This window comes from Cibotium barometz, chromosome 1 (assembly GCF_041138505.1).
Source record: "Cibotium barometz isolate CiBa-2024 chromosome 1, ASM4113850v1, whole genome shotgun sequence".
In the NCBI taxonomy this organism is placed as follows: domain Eukaryota; kingdom Viridiplantae; phylum Streptophyta; class Polypodiopsida; order Cyatheales; family Cibotiaceae; genus Cibotium; species Cibotium barometz.
In genome coordinates, this window is record NC_141046.1 from 4,659,273 (window position 1) to 4,671,002 (window position 11,730).

The 11,730-nt window shown below is 40.2% G+C and overlaps 1 pseudogene; it reads left to right on the plus strand.

The window, feature by feature from the left end:
* Window positions 1-2,002: 2,002 nt before the first annotated feature.
* LOC147641532 (ubiquitin-ribosomal protein eL40 fusion protein pseudogene) lies at window positions 2,003-2,387 on the plus strand (annotated as a pseudogene).
* Window positions 2,388-11,730: the final 9,343 nt, after the last annotated feature.

Here is an 11,730-nt window from a genome sequence, read left to right on the forward strand (position 1 = left end):
TACTAGGAGGCTAACCCACATTAGGCTTGTGAGCATGGGAGCATGGGAACAAGCTCTAGTGGAGCATGGGTTAGGACTAACCTTAAGGGTTAAGGTTAGGGTCAGGCATCCAAGCGTCACACATGGGAAATGCAGAGTAAAGAGTCACTTGAGGGCCCTCCTATATAACAGGGGCATGGGGCACACTCAAGGGGGGCTAAGGCTATGTTATCTTGAGGCTAGGTTATGATATGATGTCCTCTTGTATAGAGGATTATATCTACTCACCTACCATTTCACACTATAGCTACATGTTGCTGGATTGGAGTTATACCTCTTGATGGTCTTGATGGTATGGGACATCAAGGTAAGGGTATGATGTACTTCATTATAATTCATGTGTGCATCCCCCTTGGGCTCGGGGGTGGTCAGGTAGATGAGTTTATGCCTGATTTATGCATGTTTATGCATAACAATTATTTAGAGAGATCTGAGGGTTTTAACATGGGTCACGTCGTGGAACTGGGAGAGTTTCCACGTTTCTCTTTACACCATCATCCAAGTCTTCTCCTCCCAGGCTCCCTTCTTGTAGCAACATTCCTCCCATGTACTCCTAGAACTCTGAGGTTCTTAACATTGCATCTACCTCAACCTTGGTCTAAGTTTTCTCCAAATCTCCTCGTCGTCACATGACAATTCCTTGTTTCCTAAAAAACGTACTAAGCGGGTAGGTCACCTCGAGGCTCCTCTAGAACAGGCTCTAGGGTTGGCATACAAGAATAAACACACTCCGAGCGACCAAAACCCAGCAAGAAACATCTCTGAGCAAGTGCAAAAAATCCGATAACCGAATTTTCCAATGATAATATTAAAACATACATTTTCTATGTTAAATTCAAGAAGCCAGTAGAGCAAAACTTTCTCAACAAACAAGCAACTTTTTCACTGATTCATTGTGGTCACGTACTTCAGCTTGTGACTATAACTCTCAAGAATAACATTGGGAGTGTTCAACATGGGGCACTTATGTCTCACGCTACATTGTTTGCTATGAACATGCTACATCTCAAGAGAGTTTATGCATGCCTCTTCCATTATTTAATTAGCCAAATTAGCAAGCTTGTTACCAGAGGTTGTAGCAACCTACACACTATAGAACTTGTCTCGTATGCCCTTAAGTGGCAGACCAGTTCCCAAGTGCTTTCCTATAAGAAGTGCTTTATGGTTTCACATATACACACACGGCCATGGCAAAGCTCAATGCCATGGCTATGGTGATCCTCCAAACTAGGAATCCATGGCCACATTTGATCCTTTAGAGTGGACATCCATGACCATGGCATTGAGCTTTTCCATGGCATTGAGCTTTTCCATGGCCGTGTATAGAAAAACAAATTGGGAAGCATCCCACATTGGCCATGGATTGAAAAAAAAAAAGGCCCTTCTAGTCTCATCACTACCTAATCAACGGGTCAAGCATCCCATACCTATAATTTTTTGAACATGTGTGTGTAAGATTGTGTAAAATGTGTGTTAGCATGCACATGTGAAAGAATGAATGTGTAGGTCGCAGGATTTAATCCCAAGACCTCTCCCTTACTACGATTTGAAATAACCTTGAGCACACACTTAAATAACCTTGTGAAAGAGTGCATGTGTAGGCGGTCGGCGCACCAAAGCATATCTAGCATTTGTTGGCCACCCATATGGAGAGACACTGGCCAATCCCACTAGCTTTCTCATTGGTGGTAATGCAAGGGAAGCCTCAACTGCTATTACGCAGCAGTGTTATCTGGACTTATGGCCATGCAAGTGTTGATAGCTGCCATGACAGCTCATGCCATCTCTTCATCACCAAATGAGCTTCCTGCACAAGAGGAAGCGTGAGGGGAGTTTGCTTAAGAAGCGCAAGGATCTGTCTGCGCCTGCGCTGTTGCCACGTCCAGTGCTAAGTGTCACCTCTATGTAAGTGGATAAAAATAGAAAATAATGCTATATAGCCTTGGCGCATGAGAGCTTAAAGATGCAGATCTTCGTCACCGGCAAGACCATCACGCTCGAGGTCGAGAGCAGCGATTATACCATTGACAATGTCAAGACCTTGCAAGATCCAGGACAAAGAAGGAATTCCTCCTGATCAGCAACACCTGATATTTGTTGGCAAGCAGCTAGAAGATGGGCGCACCTTAGCAGATTACAACATTCAAAAAGAGTCTACTTTACATTTGGTTTTAAGGTTGCACGGTGTCATCATTGAGCCGTCACTGATGGCATTGGCAAGGAAATACAACCAGGAGAAGATGATTTGTCGCAAGTGCTATGCACGTCTGCATCCCCCAGCTATGAATTGCAGGAAGAAGAAGTGTGGACATTGCAATTAGCTTCAACCCAAGAAGAAGATCAAGTAGATGCTGACCATGGGTTGCCATTCGTTGGAGTCCTTGGCTTCTCGCTTTACTTAAGAATTTCTGTGTATTGGAGTGTAGTTCAGGTAGCCTAATGGTGGGGCCTCTTGCTCTTTTTGATGATGTTTTAAGAACAAAAATTTTGTGCTACTTTTTATTGGCGAATTGATAATTACGACGCATTCATGTGTTCTAAATCTCAAAAAAAAATAGAGAGAATATTCTTTACAAATTTTGGTTCCTATTAAATTTGGTGATTCCCTAAAAAGTGATCATTAGGAGGCTTTAAAGGGGTGAATAGTCACCAAAAATATGGATTTTCAAAGGGAATATATGTATGTTATATATAAATACTAGGAAATAAGCCTTGAATAAGAGGAGAAATGTATTGGGCCACAACCTTTGGCTACATATCTCCCCAAAAAAAAACAAACATTGGCCTTAGCTTAGAGCTATAGTGATTGTAAAGCAAAGACCAAGTGCAACTTTGAATAGAGAGAAAGCAATAAGGATTTATCCAAATACCTAGGTGTCCAAGCTAGTGGTAAGTAGGGACTTATACAGCATTGGTGGGTACACCTGATAGGACCAAAGAAAGCTCTCAAAGTGGTAGTCCAAAAATAAACAATGATGAGAACCCCTATGATGACTAGTGAGCTTTGACAGTCCCTCTTTGACTTCTTTCGGTGGTTTTTTGCTAGATTTGGGGTGGAGCTTTTATACTACACTAATATTCCCATTAGTCCTTTTTTTGCCTTTATCTCTTTCATATGGAGTGGTGTCCTTTCTATGACTCTCTTTTTGGTTATTCTAATGAATACGAACTAGCAAATATTCTCGCAATTAGTGCTGTCATTTATGTGACTCTCTTTTGGTTGTTCTGTTGAATACAAATTAGCAAATATTAAAATAGTCAATTAAATATTATGAGAACCATCCTTCATTTGGTGAATAAAGGATCACTCTTAATAAGAATATTATGAGAAGCACCCTTCATTTTGCTCAGAATATTAACATTTGCTAATAGCCATCCTCTCGAATGAATACTCTTCATCTCTTTAATTGTCCAGTCTCATGTTTCCTCAAGGTCATTGTTGTCATGACAATTTGAATTATATTTGATTTTTATTCGGTTCATTGCTCTGATATGTGTTCATAGATCATCAAGATGAATCAATGCTTGAAAACCACATGGTTGCAAGGTGAGGAAGTGTTGGTTGTTTCGTTGTAACCCTAAACCCTTAAATGAAAATGCGTGTTAATACATTTAAAAGCTATTACAAGACCTGGGGATCCATCACCTTGAGCACTGTATGGTTTTTGTAGTCGCTCGAGTTTGGGGCTTGCTCGGTTGTGTTCGCTCAGTGTCTTGTAACACTCATGGCATACCCTTGTCCATTGCCAATTCAACCTCTCTAGCACTTCCTCGTGCTAGAGACCAAGCTCTCTTCATTCCTTGATCCCTTGAGACTAGAAGAATCTTCTCCATGTATTGCCATATCAAATACATGTCTCGCGGCCAACTCCCTATGGAGATTTAAGCTAGTTTTCTCTTGTTCAATCCTTCTAATTTGGGCTTATGCTTCTCTCATTCTTTCCTTAATCTCTAGTTCTATGTAAGTGGCCCTTATAAGATCCCTTTGTATTGGAGTATAATTTACCGCGAGTTAGTGGTGATGGTTCCCCCCTTAGTTGTTGTTGTGTAATTCGAGGTCTTTCATTACTCACTTCTCGATCCAAGCTAAATGGTTGTCCCTTGGCAACTTGTTCAGCTTCCCTTTCAAGCTCCTATCCATATCCTAGGATTACTTAGGCTAAGCTCGTGAACCCTCCAAATAGAGAAAGAAGTCCCCTTCTCCCCTAACCAATTCCTTATTAAGAGGATTCTCCATGGATTCCTCACTACTTGATGATTCAAAAGAATTTAGCATGTGTAAGGCAAATATACTCCTTTGCATGCTTATGTGTGATCTCACCCTAAGCTCATTTAGTAGGAGGATCCTTGTTGGTTGGATGCACTATCATCAAGGACGATGTCATCACCAACAAGCCTTCCCGACCTTAAGTGCATGAAATGGTTTTAAGTGGCCAAAATTTTATATTTCGATCACACATTTGGAATTATCAAATCTATAGCTGACAGGTTCCTATAGAATCACGACATATGTCTATGCATCATGATTGTGATTACAACAACAATCATGCCAAAATTTCAGTTTATTCTCAACTGCTCTCACAACTTCCCCTACTGTCAAGAAGTCCTTAGAAACATCCCTGAGCACTTCTCCTATTGAATTTGAAGATATCATTTGATGTGATTTTTTTAGGGTTGAGAATCATGGCCGTGAACCTCTACAAAATCAAGCAATGGTCTTTACCCAAACAAGTCCAAAGATTGTTCAAATGAATAATACCCCTAGTCAGAGTTTCTCTATGTTATTTAGTCAGAGTTTCTCTATGTTATTAAAAGGTCAAGATCTATCATCGTAATTGGTGATGTGGCAATCATGGCATGGTCGGCAATCACGGGTGTGATTCTTTAAGTGTGATTCATGGCATGGCAATCATGCACTGTGACATGATTGGTGACATGTCAATAATCATGGACATGATCAGTAATCACGGACATGATTTTTAATTGTAAATTATGACAGGGCAATCAATGGACGTGATTAATCATGGACCCTGATTCATTATTCATGATGACATTTAGATAGTGCCTCTACACCCTCCTTTTCCCTTGGTGTCATTAGGATCATGGTCCCCATAGGCCCTTTATGTGTTTTGGAAAAAATTTGGGGACAATCCAAAAAAAAATCTTTTAAAAAAACAAAAATTCTCAAACTTGTCTAGGGCATCCGTAGGACTTTCCAACAACCCATACTCACATGCACTACAATCTGGGTGGTTTTTAGAGGCCAATTTAGAGGAAAGTGGTTCCATAGAGCTAGGGAGTCACCAACCCACACTTAGCTCTCTGCACCTTTGACTGAAACAACCCAATTTAGCGTACTACAAGGACCCAAGATTGCTGCAAGTGCCTCCTCATCGGAGTAAAATGCCATGGAGGGATCTCATGACTTAGGAGCTGAGTCTGCTAGACCTACCCCTAGCTTGCTCAACCGCATGGATAGTTTTGGCTATTGCCTCTGAGCCTATTCTTGACGACACAACCCGACCAATGAGTGTAGAAGTTTAGGTGAACTCTCGGGAAACCCCTAATGAGACCTCATTACTAGAAGGGAGCATCCATGTGGATATTCTTAGCCAGACAGACCTCACTCCATTAATAGCTGCTACACTTATTGATCCCCCACATAGCCACCAACAACTTCTGATGAAAGAACCCTAGGAGAAATACAGTAAAATTGAAGACTCGCATAGAGGATACTAGAGCTATAGAGCAAGAGACCTTGCATAGAGGTCAACAAAGATTAGTAGCCCAAGCCTCTCAAATAGCTCCCAAATAGTCTAGAGGCTAGTGTTAATGTTGCGTCGACTTCCAAGAAGTAGATCAGCATTAAAATCTTGGATCAACGTCTTCTAATAGAATATTGGGAGTATAATGTTGTAGAGGAAACTCTTACGGATTTGCGTGTTGGCCTAATCTACGGGGTAAGCTAGGAGGATATCGTTTAGTATTCTTGATGCCACTAGAGGAAGACCGTTTGCAAGTCATTTGTGATTGCATAAAGAGGATATTGGAGCATGAGAGATTCCAACAAGGGTTCATGGTACCCCCTAAGGCACATGTGCTATAGGCTGGGACATCAAAGGCAAGAGCGCCTGCTATGAGCAACATTGTTACACCACCCAATGAGCCCAATTGATCCTACTTTCATGGTGTCACTTAGCTAGACTATAGACCCGACTGCATCTACTATTCCATAAGACCCTACTAGCAAGCTTTATGTTCCTTATACCAAGAGCTATCAATGTCTAAGAACCCCCTGGCACATTCCCTACTCTAATGATTAATAGTATGGCAACCACCACACCAACTTTGACCAACAACACACCATTTCCACAAAGCTATATATGCCCATAGTCACTATGGTAACAACTACACCTCACCCAGTGCCACACCCCATGCCTACTACCATTTCACATACCTTTCTTGATCCAGGCACAGTTGGCACACATTCCAACTACCGGTGCTACGAGAGGAGCATCCTCTTCACATCCCCTCATTTTTTCACATCTCACTTTAGTGCACATTTTCCTTACCTCTAATGTCGGAGAGCGAAATGAATACCACCACAAGCTATTGGACCCATTACTCCAACTCATGCCCTGAGGCCAAAAACTCATATTAGAACACCATCCGGATATGCACCGCATGTTCCAGTCCCATTTCCTTCAAGAGTTATAGCGTTGTATCCATATACAGCACCTTACATGCCACGTGTTGTACTTGGACTAGTTGGTTGCACCATCACCAATAACTCTGGCACTATCTCTACTAACAGACCCAGTTTCCTTTTCCCAAGCCTTAAGAAGAGCGATAGCTAAGAGTATCACACCAATTGTTAGAGTGTTATATCAACATACAGCACCTTACATGCCACATGTTGTTCTTGGACTAGTTGGTTGCACCATCACCAATAATTCTGGCACTAACTCTACTAACAGACCTAGTTGCCTTTGCTCAAGCCTTAGGAAGAGCGGTAAGAGTATCACACCAACTATTAGAGATAGTGGTCGAAACAATTCAAGGAAAGCTTCCTAGATAGCAAAGCTAACCCACAAGTTTAATGGAGAAGGATACCCTAGATTGTTTGTTCAAGTTTGTGAGGTCCTTGGGGAATGCAATGAGATTGCTAGAAACAATTCTTTTAGCCTAACCCTAGATGGGAAGGCAAGGGATTGGTTTAGAACTCTCAGGTTTGAGGAACGCTTAAACCTTGAAGCGCATAGGATTTTTTCTTGAAGCAATTTGTGCATGAGGGAGCATTGTGGAGTGTAGCCTCACACACCTACATAAGGTAGAGAGAGAAGAGGGAGATTTAGTTAGGAAGTTTGTTAGCTGACTCAAACATTTAAACTCTCATTGTTCTTTGCATGAACATTTTACCACCAATAACCAGCTGCTTGATAGAATCATCCATGGGCTTAAACATGTGGAGATCTATAATGGCTTAGGCATTAGAGGTATCACCACATGGGATGAAGTCATAGCTAATGCCATCTAGCTAGAGGATAATCTAATGACTAAGGGAGCCAGAGCATCATACGTGAAATCAGTTGCTTCAATAGTGATAACAGCTAAACCCTTGGCTAAAGGTAACACTTTGGGACAAATGAACTTCACACACTTCATAAAAGCACTACAAGAGGTGAGGGCCAACAGAGATCCAAGGAAAGTATATATGTACAAGGAGAGAGCTGCATTGGTGTTCTACATGCTGACAAGCTCATACAACAAGTAAGTGTCCAATATTGAGAGCACGATACCAAGGAAACTACAGATTCTACAGTCACTATAGTCATGTTGTCTCATAGTGTCGAATGTGCTTGTAAGCCATTGCTAATTCTCCCAAAGCGCAGCTAGTTTTACCAATGCCACCACAACAATAAGCTACATGCCAGCCACAATAGTTCAACACACTGTCAACCACCTAACATAGCAACCAATCTCAAAGGGCATTACAATGTTGCAAATGTACCTCCCAGCACCCATAATAGGACTCCAACCACCCCCTCCCAAGATCACACCACTTAATCATGTAGTGTGGTGGACTTGGATGCTACCTCATATTTTGCAAAAGATTCCACAATTTTCTCTTGAGTACTATTAATGCCTAACAGGGAGTCAAACATGTGTTCCAACTTGTTGTAGGAAGAGGTTATGATATTAATGCCACTACTAGAAGAATTACTCTTCAATGTTATCACTTCCAAGGATCACACATAATCTCTATTTGTCCTCTTAAGTATCCATAGCCACAAAGCACTCAAGGTGCATCTTTTATACCACCACAGCATACATCATATGATCAAGGATTTCCCCATGAAGCCTGTGGTGGTAACTAATATGTAGAGTGGTCCAACCATCACACCACTCAATATGATTGGTGTAAGTTACAAGTCAAAATAAAAATCTATAATTCTTCATGTCAATGCCATAGCTAGAGACTCTAACTACTTCAGTGGGAGAATCTAAGAAGAAGAAAGGCCATAGAAAAGGAAGAAACCTGTGAAGGGGGGTAAGTCTCGCAACAACAAGAAGTCAAAAATAGCAAACTTGGAAACAAATGAAGAACCAATTTACGTAAATGAAACAGATGAAGACTTTGATCAATTAGTACACGATTTGATTCCAAAGAACGTCAAGAAATTCCTCTAAACTCTAATGAGATCCAAAAGAGATTCTAAAAAAGTTGTCATCATAGGAAGCACCAAATAAGGGAAAACTTGGCTCTTACCCTAACCCACTAAAAGAAGTTGAGCAAGTGTATGAACTCAGAGATGTGGTTGTTAAGACCAAACAGGATCTAGAGCCAAAACTGAGACATGTAAGAATATCAGGCACAGTACACGCACATAATCTCTAGCTCATGGAGGCACAAAAATTGTTAGATATTCCTAGTGTCATCTTGGAGGAAAATGAAAACTCACTGACTCCAATTTTTTAATTTAGAAGAATGTTTGAGTTAGAAAACCCTGACCCCATACAAGAATTGGAGATTCCAGTCTCCCAGTGCATTCATATGGTAGAGAGCTGTCAAAAACTTCTCTCAAAATCCCTAAATTATTGGAGTTAATGGCTTCTGAAAAAAATACCTACTTGTGTGGATATCCCACACTCTTTAGAGCATTGAAATCTCTTTTAAATGGAGAACTCAACATAGGACGACTACCATTTGAAGAAACCCAGAAGACTCAATCGTACTATGGGATTTCGCTAACTCAAGTCATAGAAGATCCAAGAACCTAAGTAGAGGATGAGTATGTTAAATCAATGGTTAAAATTCCATTAAATAAATTGGTTCAATACTTTGAAGGTGATGAATTCAATGCATTACTACCTATAAATCACCTTTAGGAAGATGGAAACTTGCCTATGGATATGAAATGGATCCATGGTGTGTGGTGGTGCAAAGAGAGAGAGAGAGAGAGAGAGAACAAATTCAATGCTCAAAAAAGAGGATAATATTTGTAAAATTCAATGATTATTGTATTGATATATTCAACCTCCACCAAATACATTCTTTTACAGGAATAAAGCCTTTTCTTTTGACTCAATCAAACCTAGACCAAGTCTCCCTAAAGAAACTTCCTACATGCGCGAGGACAGTGGTGACAAATGGCTACACTGGAGCTCTTGAGCCTTGCTTGAGCTCAATGGATAGGAAACTTCCCACGTTACGTTAAGTAGGGTTTTCTTAACATCTTTGGCACTACTGCCAGGGAGCGCTAATCTGCTACTTGTCTAGGCCATCTTTGATTCGAATCCGACGGAGCCTCCATAGCCCACTGCCAGGTAGGCGATTTTTTTCATGTATTTTGATGTTTTTCTTAGTCTTTGTTGAGATTCATGTATAGCTTTGTGTTTAGAGTAGGATTATTACAAGTTTAAGTGGAAAAACTTGAGATTTGGGTGATTAGAGAGCCTAATCTAGAGGACTTTTTCTTAAACCTAGATGATTTTTCTTAATTTTTAGCTTAATTCTTTTTCTTTTGCTTAATCCGTTTGCATAGGTAGGTTATCATTACTAGGTAGAACACTAATCAAATAAAAAACCTTCAAAACCATAAACTATCTCTTAATTATCACTAATCTGCTAGTTAGTATGATTAGTGAACTTAAAGAGAGCAAAAAATCAAAACAATTGAGCTTAATTTCTTGTAATTAGACTAATTGGAGTGGCATTAGTATTCTAAACACTTGCCTTAACCCAAATCTATGTTTAGTTCACTCCAATTAGGTCCTAATTAGCAAGAATTAGCACTAATTTGGTCCCTTTTGTCTAATTTTTCCTTTTTTGAGCGGGTTAATTAGAGACCTCATTGGTGAGATTTTTTAGGGGTAATAACATCTTTGGATTAGCCTAAACATTGCTAATCCACCTATCAAATCTCCATGATTAAACTCCTCACCAATTAGGAGTAATTTGAGAGCAAAGAAGAGGGTTAAGGAGTGATTAACAATGGGATTAAGAAAATTAATCATTAGTTAGAGTGCCTCTAAATTAGTCGAAATCCACTAATTTAGAGGTAGTCTCTAACTTTAGCCCTTTCCCACCTACCTAGCATTAATGAGGGAGTCTTAATTGTCTCCCACTCACTTCCCTCCAATTTGAAGTTCACATTTCAAATTCAATCTCAAATTTCAATTTCAATTTCAAATTTCACCTTGCCACGGTTGTTTTGCACTTGCCACAGCTATTCCATACTAAAGCCATGGACGTATGCTTGTAAGCGTACGGCTGTACCAAACCCCCAAAAAAAACTTTTTTTCAAAAAAAATAAAAAAATTTGCCACAACCATTCCACACTTGCCACAATCATTCCATACAAAAGCGACGGGCGTACACTTGTAAGCGTAAGGCCGTACCCAAAAAACACTTTTTTTTTAAAAAAAACATAACCGTTCCATATTAACGACATGGGCGCACGCTTGTAAGCATACGGCCACAAAAAAAACTTTTAAATTTTTTTTTTACCACGACTATTCCATACTAAAGCCACAGGCATACGTTTGTAATAAGCGTACAACCTAATTGGAGTGAACTAAACATAGATTTTTTCAAAAAAAATTACCATGGTCGTTCCGCACTTGCCCCACAGCTGTTCCATGCTAAATAAAGCCACGAGCGTACGCTTGTAAGCGTACGATCGTACCAAACCCAAAAAATAAAAAAATAATTAAAAAAATTATATTTTAAAAAAACTTTACCACGACTGTTCCACACTTGCCATAGTCGTTCCATACTAAAGCCATGAGCATATGCTTGTAAGCGTACGGCCGTACCAAACCCCAAAAAAAAAATTTAAATTCTTCTATTTTTAAAAAAATCCAAAATTTCCAAATATTTAGAGGTGCTTTCGGACCTCCCCAACTCACTAGGGTTGTTTTTACATGCATAAAACGCCTCAAAAGACCACTGTTAACCTTAAGGATGCATTCACGTGTAAGGCAAACATGAGTTAAAACTCCTATTTTGGGCCCATGCGCGCACCATTGAAGCTTTTTTAAGCTTCCCGGCAGACTAGGAACACATTTCGGTCATGGTTGCTTAGCCCTAATGCCTCCATTTCTTTCAGCGGCACCCTAGCCCCAATTGCACATTCAAATGCAGTCGCCATGCCACACATGTTTGGCCAGGAGGGTGAAATGATCTTT